This window comes from Grammomys surdaster, unplaced genomic scaffold, assembly GCF_004785775.1.
Source record: "Grammomys surdaster isolate TR1022 unplaced genomic scaffold, NIH_TR_1.0 257, whole genome shotgun sequence".
Lineage (NCBI taxonomy): Eukaryota > Metazoa > Chordata > Mammalia > Rodentia > Muridae > Grammomys > Grammomys surdaster.
The window spans coordinates 1,809,147-1,823,038 of NW_021604698.1; the positions used below are offsets into that span (position 1 = coordinate 1,809,147).

At 36.7% G+C, this 13,892-nt stretch overlaps 1 pseudogene; it reads right to left on the reverse strand.

Annotated features, from left to right (window-relative positions):
- Positions 1-4,819: 4,819 nt before the first annotated feature.
- LOC114627738 lies at positions 4,820-7,430 on the reverse strand (annotated as a pseudogene).
- Positions 7,431-13,892: the final 6,462 nt, after the last annotated feature.

Genomic DNA, 13,892 nt, shown 5'->3' on the forward strand with positions numbered 1-13,892 from the left:
CTCACCTATGCAAAATATAAGGATGCAATGTAAATTATATGAGGGATGTCAAGAAGCTAAAGGAATGAAAAAGCAGCTGCACTGTGAGCCAACTTGTTAGAGAACAACTAGGAAGGAGATAAAGAAAATTATGGAGTAGTGATCACTGGAGAGCTCACCTAACTAAATTTTTTGTTTGTGCTTACAAAGACCCATAGATTCCTGAGTTCAGGATCAGCCTAGGACAGAGGTTTTGCTAGGACATGGTGGAAATGGTAATTTTAGGGTAGGATCTCACCCAAATAGCTTATCTTCTGTGCTTAACAAAGGCAGATAGATCTCTGAGTTCCTTTGCAATGCTAAGAAAAAAATATATTTGCTGTCTCCTAAAAATCAAAGCACTGGATTTATGGGATGCTATTTCATAAGATAACCAAAAAGAAACCTGGAATAAAAGACTAGATTGATATGGAAAACAAAAGACTATACTTGTTTTCTGCAAGATATGAGTTATCCAGAGAATACTTTTTAGGATAAAAAAGGGAGAACTGCTTGGAGAATAGACACAAGCAAGCAGAACATGGTCAGAGAGATCTCTTAGATTAGCAAGCAAGCAGAACATGGGCAAAGAAATCTCAGAGCATAGTAAGCAAGCAGAATATAGACAGAGAAAACTCCAGAAAGAAAGTAGAACATAGAGAGAAGCAGTTTAGAAAAGGTGTATCAAACAGAATACAGGTATAACCCCCAGTGTAGCTTAAATTAATCCTGAGTCATTAAAGGAATTCCAGCATCATCATCATCCTTGATGTCAAGTTTTACTATAGAGCCACACTACTAAAAGCCACATGGTATTGGAATAAACACTTACTTCAGGGCACTTTGATCAATATAATCAAATCAAAGACCAACACATAAATTCACACTTCTATGGACATCTGGATTTTGACAAAATAAAACAGAAGAATACAATGTAGAAAAGAAAACCTTTCAACACATGTGCAAGAGTCCATGATCCACCAAAGAATGATACAACAGAACCAAATAGTATTAAAAAACAAAGAGCATTTTATTCTGCAGAAGTCCAGCACATGGGGGTCTACCATTTACCAATATGGATATACCCAGATAATCTCATAGGCCCAATTTAAAGCATTCTAAGGGAATTCCAGGGAGAAGTAGGTGACCTTTATCTTAATTGGTTGGCTCTATCTCTTGGGACATTCTAGAACCATTTCTAGGGCATTCGGGTCTGGAACTTTTTGATAGGGAAGCCTGGAAACTGTTGCTGACTGTCCTTGCTTCAGGCCTGGTGGTGGGACAGCTTCTGACAGCAGGGTAGTTTCTGCTTGGTTGTCTAAAGCCTAGGGTTTTTTCCAGAACCTGACTTGCCCGGACTTGCCCAGTTCTGGGAAACAGAGATCTAGGCCTATTCTTCTGAACAGACAGATTGAAACCTGTCATCTCGGTCTTCTCACAGGATGCTGATCTAACAGGATATAGGCAAGTAGAAACATGCAAACAGGAACTAGAAAGATATCTCAGCAGTTAAGAGCACTGACTGCTCTTCCATAGGTCCTGAGTTCAATTTCCAGCAACCACATGACAGGCATCTGTAATGGGATCCAATTTCCTCTTCTGATGTGTCTGAATAAAGCAACAGTATACTCACATACATAAAATAGCCTTTTTAAAAAACATGCAAATAGACCCATAGTAAATACCCTGTGCAAAACTCTAGTTCATATGGAATAAAGCCTTAAACAACTACAAAAAAGACACAATGAACCTTATAGTAGATTAAGTAAGAAATTTACTTGAACCCTTTCTCACAGGCACAGGAAACAACTTCTTAAACAGAATATGTGTAGTTCAGGCATCAACATCAATAATTAATAACTGATCCTCACTTAAAGGCTTCTGTAAGGCAAAGGGCACATCACCAGTAGGACAAATGGCATGCTATGGAATGGGAAGAGCTTTTAATCAACTTCATATCCAACAGAATTTCAATAACACAATAGTTAAGGAATTCAGAAAACTAGACATCAACAACCAAGTAACCTAATTAAAACATGAGGTACCAATCTAGACAGATTATTCTCAATAGAAGAATCTTAAGTTGGTAAGAAGCACTTAAAGAAATATTCAACATCTTTAGCCATCAAGGAAATACAAATAAAACTACTTTTAGATTCCATCTTACACATGTTCAATAAAACAATGAAAGCTCATTCTGGCAAAGATGTGGAGAAAAGAAACACTCTTCCATTACTGATGAAAGTAGAAACTAGTGCAGCCACTGTGGAAAACAATATGGAAGTTCTTTGTACCTTGTTACATAAAGACAGAGTCTGCTATGGCTGAGGAACTCCTCTGAACTTAGCGCAAAATGTAGGACTTCATTTTCTTAGTGGCCTTCCCCTTATTTGCCTGATCTGGGGAACCAGGCCTCCAATCTTTCACCTGAGGTAAGTATGTCACCTACATGTTACAAACCTACAAGTTCAACTTTCTCTTTTGTACCAAATATCTGGGATTCCTGGAATTCCTCTCCATACAAATGAGGAATTCTCAGTACTTTAAACTCTAGCCAAAGCTTTCCTATACAGCCCCTGTACACCGCAAATAACGTGTATGAGTATGAGCTATTTCACTGAAGATCATTTAAGAGAGCGGTTTCATTGAGTTACTTCTGGAAAGACAGGGATCCTGAAGGCACCACCCATTCTGGACTCTGCTACAGAATTCCAGTATGTAGCAGTTTCTGAACATCATGAAGGAGGAAAAGGAGAACACAAAAATCACAGCTGGCCGCCAACTCAAACACCACAGCAGTTACTCACAAAATTGGCAATCGATCTACCTCATGATCCTGCTATATCACTTGGGTATAAACCCAAAAGACACTCCATCACACCACAATGACACTAGTTCAACTAGGTTCATAGAAGCTTTATTCACAGTACTGAGATACTGGAAAAAAAACTAGAGGTTCCTCAACCAATACATAGATAAAGAAAATATGAGATGTTTACACAATAAAGTATTACACAGCTGTTTAAAAAATAGTTACATCATAAAATTTTCAGGCAAATGAATGGAAGTAGTGAAAAAACCTTCCCTAGTGAAGCAACCCACACGCAGAAACACAAATATACTGTGCAATCACTTGTAAGTGAATATTGACTATTAAAGGATAATCACTCTGGAATCTATAGACTCTGTGAGGGTAAGTAATAAAGTGGGCACTTGGGGGACACATAGACCTCCCTGGGGGGGGAAAACAGATGTTGTAGATGCAATGGGGGAAAGTCGAGTAGGAAACAGAAAGAATCAAATGAAGAAGGAAGGAGTGGAAGGGAGGAGTATGTGGTGGAGAGATGACTGGAATTGGGGAGCAACTGTGAGGCAATATGGAACCCATGTTCTAAGACTAGAGATATCTGCTTGCAAAAGATTATACTGTGTAAGTCAGCAGTAACTGGGTCAAAGGTTTTACTGCAAGGAAAAGGCTGCAGAGAGAGCTCTGATAGGGTGGAACAGTCATAGAAAAATGAAGTACTTAACCGAAAGCATTACCATATCACTACAATCTCATTTGTAACAAACAAAATCAACTAATCATTAAGTTTGCAATTAAACTATTTTTAAGAATAAAGTCTTTAAATACATGTGCACAATATGAATCATGTTGAATTATGCTAAATGCTAGTCCTACATGCTGTCAGCAAACACGCACGCTACAAGAAAAAGAATTAAAATAATTTCAGAATTTTTGAGTTTTATCAGGAAAAAGGAATACCAAAGACTTAAACAAAACAGCAGTAATACAGTAGACAGCTCAAACGTAGGCCTTTTGTTTATTATGTTTATTGTTTTAGGGTGGAAGACTAAGGGGACAGATTTATAATTACTTTACTGAAACTATAAACATGATTTTAAAGCTTTTTTTTTTCTTTTTGAGAAGGTCTCTTGACTAAACAAGGCCACCTGAATGACAACTTCAGAAATAGTAAGCCTACAATTTTATAGTTATAGTATGTTTATTTTAAAGCCTAATTATTAATATGAAAAAGGGAAATGGTTTGGTAAGTGTGCTGTTGTATAGCCCTTTGTTGAGGTTTAAATGGTGAAAGCAATATAATCAAAGAAGAATGTGGGCTCACCTTGTGAGCCACCTGCTAACTAATTTCCCTTTCACTTTGCATATTGCACAGTGAAAATAGAAAGGAGTCTTAAGAGCACTTCAGTCCCAGGAGGGTGGATTTAAACTTGTACAGAAAGGTGTAAATGGCCCACAGTGACATAATGCCTGATAACATGCATTCAAATGAAGAATATCTATTTTCTTACAAGCAAGAAAAATGAAGATTTTTTTGTGCTTAAAACAAAGGAGTGAACAGTAAACAAAACAACATGGTTTACCCCTCCTGGACAGACTGCCTAAGCAAAGAACAACCAACAGTAATCCAATGAGAACTGCATACTTTCACTCATCTTTTAAGACAGATGCACACAGCTATTCATGGTCTTTTTAAATAAAGATACTAAATAGAAAAAGAACATTTGTGTTCATAAGTCCGACCAATAAAATAATTCAAAAACACTAAAGAACATATCTATATGTCATTATAGATATAACAAGGAACATCCAAAGCTGCATTTATGTTTACATTTGCAGACCGAGAGAATGTTTCTTGCTTTTAGAAATTTGTGTGATGTAAAAGCTAGTGAGTTTTGTTTGTGCCATAATACAACAGTACTTGTTTCTACTGCTAGGTCAGTGACTTTTAGGCCTGGCCAGCAAACTAGGTTCTCAAAAATCAGTCTGTAAGAATTATACAATATTGATTTCACCTCCAGAAAATGAGGGTCATCTTGTTTTAGAAGACCCACTGGGATTTGGTTGATTGGTTTTAACCAGAGTTTTTTCCATTCTATCTCACAAGCTCTGATAGCTGGATTCAATTCCACTTGAGTGTGACGAACTACATAAAACGTGAGACCTGTGCTTACAACAAAAATCAAAATCTCTACTAACACTCTTCTGTGTGTTACCCAAGAACAATGTGTTACCCAAGTAACAGTTCAGAATCTAAGTCAGAAGCAGTTCATTTAAAGATGGTATCAGATAGCTGGGTAAGAAACATCAGTAATCAAAAACACTGGGTCCCGAAGCATAAAAGGTATAGAAATCAGCTAGGCCAGCGCCACCGCCTTCAGACCATTTCCTCCTTCTATGATGTCAATGATGGCACTCAGTTTGTAGGTGCTTTAAATTCTGGAAGTTACTTGCAGATCACATGAGTGATAAAGGTTCCATTGAGAAAGCCCAGAACCAGGAACCAAATGCCTATAGATACATAGATAGTCAGCTACCATATTAATCACAATGTAGACCCAGCATCAGGGGAAGTAGACCATGATGAAGCTCATGACAAAGAGCAGGACACTGAGAAGCTGAACAGCAGTTCTAGGCTCTCCACTCAGAGAAGAAGGTGCTGGAGGTAGCAGCAGGCCAGGGTCAGGAAAGCAAACACAGAGTGGCCAGCATGCACACCAGCACTGGGGTCCAGCACAAATAGATGTTTCAGAGCCAGCAGCAATTCTAGTTTCTCATCTTAGCCACAGAAACACCAGGACCACCAGTCTGCTGCCACTCCCAGAACAACCATCAGTGCCCCAGCCAGCAAGCTGATGGCTGCAGGAAGACCTTGGCACACCAGGTAGGTGCCTAGCAGTAGCATGGTAACTTAATAGAACTCCTTTACTTACCATACACCTTTATGTTCCTTCCACCCTTTCTAGGTACTATCCCTTAGAACACCCACCAAGGGACTCTCTCTATTAAAATATTTTGATGTGTTAAAAATAAGCTATTTGTGACAATGTGTATAAAATACACATACTCAGTAGAATGAATATAAAAATACCATTTAAAACAAAAATCTACCTATTTTGAGAATAATCTATAGCAAAATTGTTCTTTATTCTTAGTATTTGAAATGACAATTATTCACTTAAAATATTATTGAAGAGTTTATCTTTCATAAATTTTATTGTCAATAATGGATATGAGTACAAATGTATACAAACAAATATGAAAAGAATTAGAGGAGCAATATATTTTATTTTATCTTACATCCTATCAAAGACCATATCCATACTATGAAGAATAGTTAAAGATTATGGAGACGCACCTTCCTACAGGTAATGAGTATGGTCTCTGAGTCTATGAATGCATCAAATACTGCTTCAGGAATAAATTATGCATCAAAAATATGCATCCACTATTTTAGAGAGTGATGAATGTCCCTGATTTTCAAACTCAAGTTAATGTTAAAAATGATCATTTCTCGTGTTTGCATTTCTTTGCACTTCTGAGAAGCAGCTGATGCCATAAGCAGAAATGCTAATATTCTATGAGAACAGCTGTTGTTACAGTATTTCAGGACTAGCCACTTGTTGGAAGATTAAATCTTGCTATAACGATCACATTTTCTGTTAGAATTCTCTCAATTTCACAAACTCAGAAATTTTTAGTAGGTGAGATGAAATTGTGACAAACAATTTCAGCTTGCCTATGTCTCTGAACTTAATCCTGTGAATTTTTTGGTCTGTTATATACCTCCACTAATAGTGAGGTAACATCATGCTCTATAATAGAAATCATGAAGATATCTAATATGCAGAATATAAAAAATTTCAAAATTGAAAAATGAATCCGTAGTAGAAGAAAACACCCCAGTCCTTATTACTTGTTAAAGTTCTGACTTACTTTTGATTATATATATATATATATATATATATATATATATATATATATATATATACACATATATATATATATATGTGTATTTCAAGCACATTTAACAGCCTATGTAAATGAAGTGTGCTTAAATCTCACCAAAAAAATAGATTTGTAAAACATGCAGAGAAAATCACCAAATAACAATAGACATAAAAAAACAAGTAAATGCATTACTATCACTGGCTTCTTCTGTATTGTTATGACATTTTAATAGGGCTTTTTTAGGCATTAGCGAATGCATGACTTTGCTATTGGTGTTAGAATGCACTTCCACAAACAAGGCCCAAGAAAATAACACGTTTTTGCAGTCGATAAAGCTGAAAAGAGTTGGTAGTAGGCATGTAGATGCACAGTTGAGATTTTGCCTACCTGGTTTCTGTTTTGCTTTAGTCCAGTGTTTACTCACTATGATGCCTTGATATGGTAATACATATCCTGCAATGTTGTGAGAATGTGATATGTTCTTTTTTTTTTAATTTTATTTAATCGTTTTTTACAATCCAGATTTTCTGCCCCTCCTGGTGCATATTTCATAACTCCTCCCCCATTAACATGAGAATGTCCCCACCCCCACAGCCCTAGCCCACCAGAACTCACCACTCCATGGGGCCTGCAGTCTTTTGAGAGTTACCAGCATCTTTTCTGACTGAACCCAGACTCAGGAGTATGTGTTGGGGGCTTTATATCAGGTGCTGCCTGGTTAGGGGTGAAGTGTCTGAGAGATCTCAAAGGTCCAGGTTAATTGATACTGCTGGTTTTCCTACAGGGTCACCCTCCTCAGCTTCTCTGTTTTTCCCTCCTTCAACCACAGGGATCATGAGCTTCTGTCCATTGTTTAGGTGTAAATATCTGCATCTGACCCTTTCAGCTGCTTGTTTTTTTGGAGGGCAGTCATGAGAGACCACTTTTTATGAGCACTTCATAGCCTCAGTAATAGTGTCAGGCTTCAGGTCCTCCCCTTGAAATGGATTCCACCTATCACTTGACCTTCTTTCCCTCAATCTCTTCTCCATTTTTGTCCATGCAGTTCATTCAGACAAGAACAATTCTGTGTCAGAGGTTTTGCCTGTAGGATGGCAACCCCATCCCTCTCTTGATGCCCTGTCATTCTGTTGGAGTTGGACTCTACAAGTTCACTCTCCCCACTGTAGGACATTTCATCTAAGGTCTTTCCCTTTGAGTCCTGAGAGTCTCTCACCTCTAGGTTTCTAATGCATTCTAGAGGGTTCTTCCCACCTCCTACCTCCAGAGGTTGCTTATTTGCTTTCTATCTGTAGGCACTCAGGGCTTCATTCCAGTTCCCCCCCCCCCCACCTATACTTGATCATGTTCTTCTTTTCCCCTTTCTGTCCCCCTTTCCACCCAAGTCCCTCTCTCCCTTTCCCCTCCTGTGATTGTTTTCTTCTCCCTCACAAATGGGATTGAGGCATTCTCAATTAAGACCTTTGGCTTTTTAAGCTTTTTGAGTTCTTTGGATTGTATCCTGGGTATTCTGTACATTTTTTTTTGGATGATATCCATTTATTAGTGAGTATATACCATGCATGTCCTGTTTAAAGGGTCTGAGTTAACTCACTCAGGATTTTATTTTCTAGTTCCATCCATTTGCCTGCAATACTCAGGATGTCCTCATTCTTAATAGCTTGGTAGGATATCATTGTGTAAATGGACAACATTTTCACTATCTATTCTTCTGTTGTGGGACATTTGGGTTGTTTCCATCTTCTGGCTATCACAAACAAGGCTGCTATGAACATAGTGGAACATGTGCCCATATAGCATAGTGAGATATCTGTTGGATATATGCCTGAGTGGTATAGCTGGATACTCGGGGAGATTTATTTCCAGTTTTCTGAGGAACCTACAGTTTGATTTCCAGAGTGATTGTACCAGTTTGCAATGGAGGAGTGTCTCTCTTTCCCACATCCTTGCCAACATGTGCTGTCACCTGACATTTTAATCTTAACTATTCCGGTTGTTGGAAGGTGGAATCTCAGTGTTGTTTTGATTTGCATTTCCCTGATGACTAATGAATTCTAACATTTCTAAGTGCTTCTCAGCCATTCAAGATTCCTCTGTTGTGAATTCTCTACTTAGTTCTGAACTCTATTTTTTCATTAGGTTGTTTGGTTTCTTCTTGAGTTCTTTATGTATTTTGGATATTAGCCCTCTATTGGATGTAGGGTTACTGCAGATTTTTTCCCAATCTGTAGGCTGCTGATGTGTCCTATTGACTATGTCCTTTGGCTTCCAGGAGATTTCCAGTTTCATGAGGTTACATTTATCAATTCTTGATGTTAGAACATGAGCCACTGGAGCTCTGTTTAGAAAATTTCTCCCTGTGCCAATGAGTTCAAGACTCCCACTTTTTCTTCTATTAGATTCAGTGTATCTGGTTTTATATTGAGCTCCTTAATCCACTTGGACTTGAACTTTGTGCAAGGTGACAAATTTGGGACTATTTTCATTTTCTACATACAGATAGCCAGTTTGATTAGCACCATTTATCGAGGATGCTTTCTTTTTTCAATTGTATATTTTTGGATTCTTTGTCAAAGTTCAAGTGTGCATAAGTGTGTGGTTTTATTTTGGATCTTCACTTCTATTTCATTGATCAACATATCTGTCTTTGTTCCAATACCATGGAGTTTTTAATTACTATTGCTCTGTATTATAGCTTCAGGTCAGAGATGGTGTTTCCACCAGGTGTTCTTTGATTGTTAAAAATTGTTGTTGCTATTCTGGATATTCTGATTTTCCAGATTAATTTGAGAATTTCTCTTTTGATGTCTTTGAAGAATTGTGTTGGGATTTTGATGGGGATTGCATTGAATCTGTACATTGCCTTTTTACTATGTCAATTCTTCCAATCCATAAGCATGGGAGATCTCTCGATTTTCTGAAATCTTCAATTACTTTTTTTTTGAGAGACTTAACATTATTTTCATACAGAACTTTCACTTGTTTAGATAGAGTTACTGCAAGATATTTTATATTATTTGTGGCTATTGTGAACGGAGTTGTTTTCTTTGATGAATATGAAGTGTCCTTCCCCATCACCCTTGATAACTGTTAGTTGAAATACTATTTTATTGGCTAATAGGACAGCAACCTCTTCTTGTTTCTTGGGACCTTTTTTTTTTTTCCTTTGAAGACTTTTTTCCAGCCTTTTACTCTGAGGTAGTTTCTGTCTTTCTGTCTTTGTTATTGAGGTATGTTTCTTGTATGCAGTAAAATGCTGGATTCTGTTCGTGTATCTAGTCTGTTAGCTTATGTCTTTTTTTATAGGTAATTTTAGTTCATTAATATTGAGAAATATTAAAGACAGTTTACTGTTTGTTCCTATTATGTATGGATTTGTAGGTGAAACTATGTACATATCTACAGGGAAGTTGGAAAAAAAAGGAGGGAAAGAAAATGGGGCAGAGAAAGAAGGGTTGGATTTGAGCATTGAAAGGCCCTGTATTCTCCAACCAGGACTTCATCTAAAGGTGTTACCACCTTTAGAAATAGTGTCATCAGGATGAAAATTAACTGTTACAAAATGAACCTCAGAGAAAACCACTCCAGGATCAGAACATTATTATTTTTAATTCAAGATTTTTATGTAGTTTCTACATGCCTTCTAGATAGTTATATTCAGTTGAAGGTACTATCTTAAATACAGACCATACCAGAATTATCTCATTTTAAAATACAAATACATTATTAGAAATTTATAACATTATAAAACTAAAAAAATTAAAAAAATATTTATTTACTTTTAAATAATTTCACTTCAAAATAGCATCAATTCTTACTATCAGTCAATTAAACAAATTGCACATAAATATTAGAAATAATTTTTTTAAAGGAATGAACTTTATAGTTTGAGTATTCTGATTATTCCTATAAAAAACAGTTTGCTTTTCATAGCAGCCCCTTGTAAGTTGTACATGTTCATTAGGAATATAAGTGGTGAAAAAAGACATGATATTTGACAGGAAACTCAGGCAGGGTGTGAGCTTGGGTATAATCAAAGTGCATTGTATTTATTTAAGAAATTCTAAAGTGACATATTTTTATTGTATTTTTCAAAGTGTAGTCACTTTTGGGGAAAATGGTTTAGAAGTCACAATTACTTAGTATACTAAAACTTTCAGTCCTAAACTTTTCCCTATAAATAAAATATCTAAACTAAAAGAACTGAGTGTCTAAAATAATTTATAATTACTCATAAGTATGTTGTGAGTAGGAAGCAACAGTATTATACAAAAGAACTTCAGTAAGAACTTTTGTTAAGGAAGTGCATTATCATGGGTGCAGCTTAGTAAGAGTATAAGAAGGGTGAGAAAAATGTTTGACCAAAATCAAAATAGGACAGTAGATATATCTGGATAAACAGAGACAATAACTACTTTAGAGTGTGAAAATCATCTAATCTGATTGTGACTCTCAATGTATACATGAAAAAGTGATTAAAGGAAAGATACATGCTTTTTGTTCCAACAATGATCAATCAACATTAGGTAAGTTTGTACTTACCAGTGGTAATTAGGAAGGAAAATTTGTTAATGTTTTTTCACAGTACTGTGTATCTCAATGTCTTACAGTAACACACAATGCTTTTGTGTATTCAATAACAATAATCCAATGTGTTAGCTCCAGAGAGATGACAACTCTAGAAATTCTTAAATTAAAATACAGTATAGATGTGCTCAAATTACTTCTAGGATTGATTTATTTTCATCCTGGGTTAGAATACTTTTTAGAAATTTAAAATATACTATGAATATTGTACCAGGATTATACAAAGATGTCTTATTTTTCCCAATGAAAATATGAAAATAAGGCTTAAAGAGGAATTTCATAATTTTCTTTAATTTTTGAATCAAATTAAGAGTTAAATAATAGTAAAGAAGTCAAAAAACAAAAGAGCAGCTGAAAGAGGTGAATGAGTTTATCTGGTGCAATTTCCTTCCACTTACATCTCTATTAAATGTTGGAGAAAAGAATACAGTAATTGTTTGAAAGTTGTCATTCAAATTTGATTGCTCCTGAATTATCCACTTCTGAAATTATTCCAACAAAACAGTTCATTTAGGAAAGTAGTCAGTGACTTTCTCAAAATCCATTCCACTGTTGCAGCTAAATTTTCTTCTATTTCTGTAGTTTGTAACCATGCAAATAATTTCTCTAAACTTTGAAGGTCATTCAATGACAGTGTTAGGCTTCTTAACATTACTGAGATAAACCACATTAGACAATATACTTAAAGAGAAGTTTGTTTGGCCTTACAAATGGACATATCTGTCTACAATTGGGTTACCCCATTGCTTTTGAACATGACAAGGCACTACATGATGAAGAGTTTTAGTGAGAATGTAACATGTTTACCTGAGGAACAAATAAGATGGAAAGGGAAAAGAGAAGTTTTTAGTCACCATAGAAGGAAGGGTACAAGTCTCTAAATCTCACTACAAGGCTTCAAGTACAAAAGATTAATAATCTCTTCCCATACTATATGTCTGAAGAACAAGGTTTCATGTCAAGCACCTTCTGAAGACAATCCAGATCAATAATATAGGGATCTCACATTCATTTATTTATTAACACATTAGCATACATAGTTCAATAATTTTATATTAGGTAATAGATATATCATTGTTTTTTGCAAGCATGTAGAAATATATTTATGATATCTAATGCCTTTAGTATCTTAATTAAATATTTATGAATAGTTTCTTATATATATATTTTTTAATTTTGTATTGGATGTTTTATTTACATTTTATATGTTGTCCCCTTACCCCATCCCCCACCCACCCAGGAACCCCCTATCCCCTCACCCCTCCTCCTTCTTCTCTGTGGATGTAACCCCTATCTACACCCACACTCCCACCTCCCCACCCTCAAAATTCCCACCCCCTCGGGCGTCCAACATTCATGAGTTCAAGGATCTCTTCTTCCAACTATGCCCAGCAGGGCCCTCCACTCTTACTATTCAGCTGAAGCCCTGGATCCCTCCTTAAGTGATCCTAGGCTGGTGGTTTAGACCCTGGGAGCTGTGGTTGGTTGGTATTGTTGCTCTCCTCATGGTGCCGCAAACCCATTCAGCTCCTTCAGTCTTCACTCTAACTCCTCCATTGAGAACCCCATTATCAGTTTAATGGCTAGTTGTGAGCATCTGCCTCTGAATACGTCAGACTCTTAAAGACCTCTGAGGAGACAACCATATCAGGCTCTTATCAGCATGCACTTCCTGACTTCCACATCAGCCTCTAACTTTGGTGACTGCATATGGGATGGGTACTCAGCTGGAATGGTCTTCAGATGGCCCCTCCTTCAGTTTTTGTCCCTCACTTTGTCTCCATATTTGCTCCCTTGAGTATTTTGTTGCTCCTTCTAAGAAGGACCGAATCACCCCCACTTGGTCTTCATTCTTTATGAGCTCCATGTGGCCTGTGAGTTACATCTTGGGCATTTCAAGGTTCTGGGCTAATATCCAATAGTCAGTGAGTGAATATCATGTGTGTTCTTTTGTTATTGGCTTACTTCACTCAGGATGATAGTTTCTAGTTCCATCCATTTATCCAGGAAACTCTCAAATTCATTTTTTTTAATAGCTGAGTAATACTCTATTGCGTAAATATACCACATTTTTTGCATCCATTCCTCAGTTGAAGGACATCTGGGTTTTTTCCAGTTCCTGGCTATTATAAATAAGGCTGCTATGAACATAGTTGAGCATATGTCCTTGTTATATGTTCAAGCATCTTCTGGGTATATGCCTGGTAGTGATATAGCTGGATCCTCAGGTAATGCTATGTCCACTTTTCTGAGGAACCGCCACACTGATTTCCAAAGTGGTTGCACCATCTTTGTACCACCAACAATGGAGGAGTGTTCCTCCTTCTCCACACCCTTGCCAGCATCTACTATCACCTGAGTTTTTAATCTTAGCCATTCTGACTGGTGTGAGATGGAATCTCAGGGTTGTTTTGATTTGCATTTCCCTGACAACTAAGGATACTGAACATTTCTTTAGGTGCTTCTCAGCCATTCGATTTTCTTCCGTTGAAAATTCTTTGTTAAGCTCTATACCCCAGTTTTCAATAAG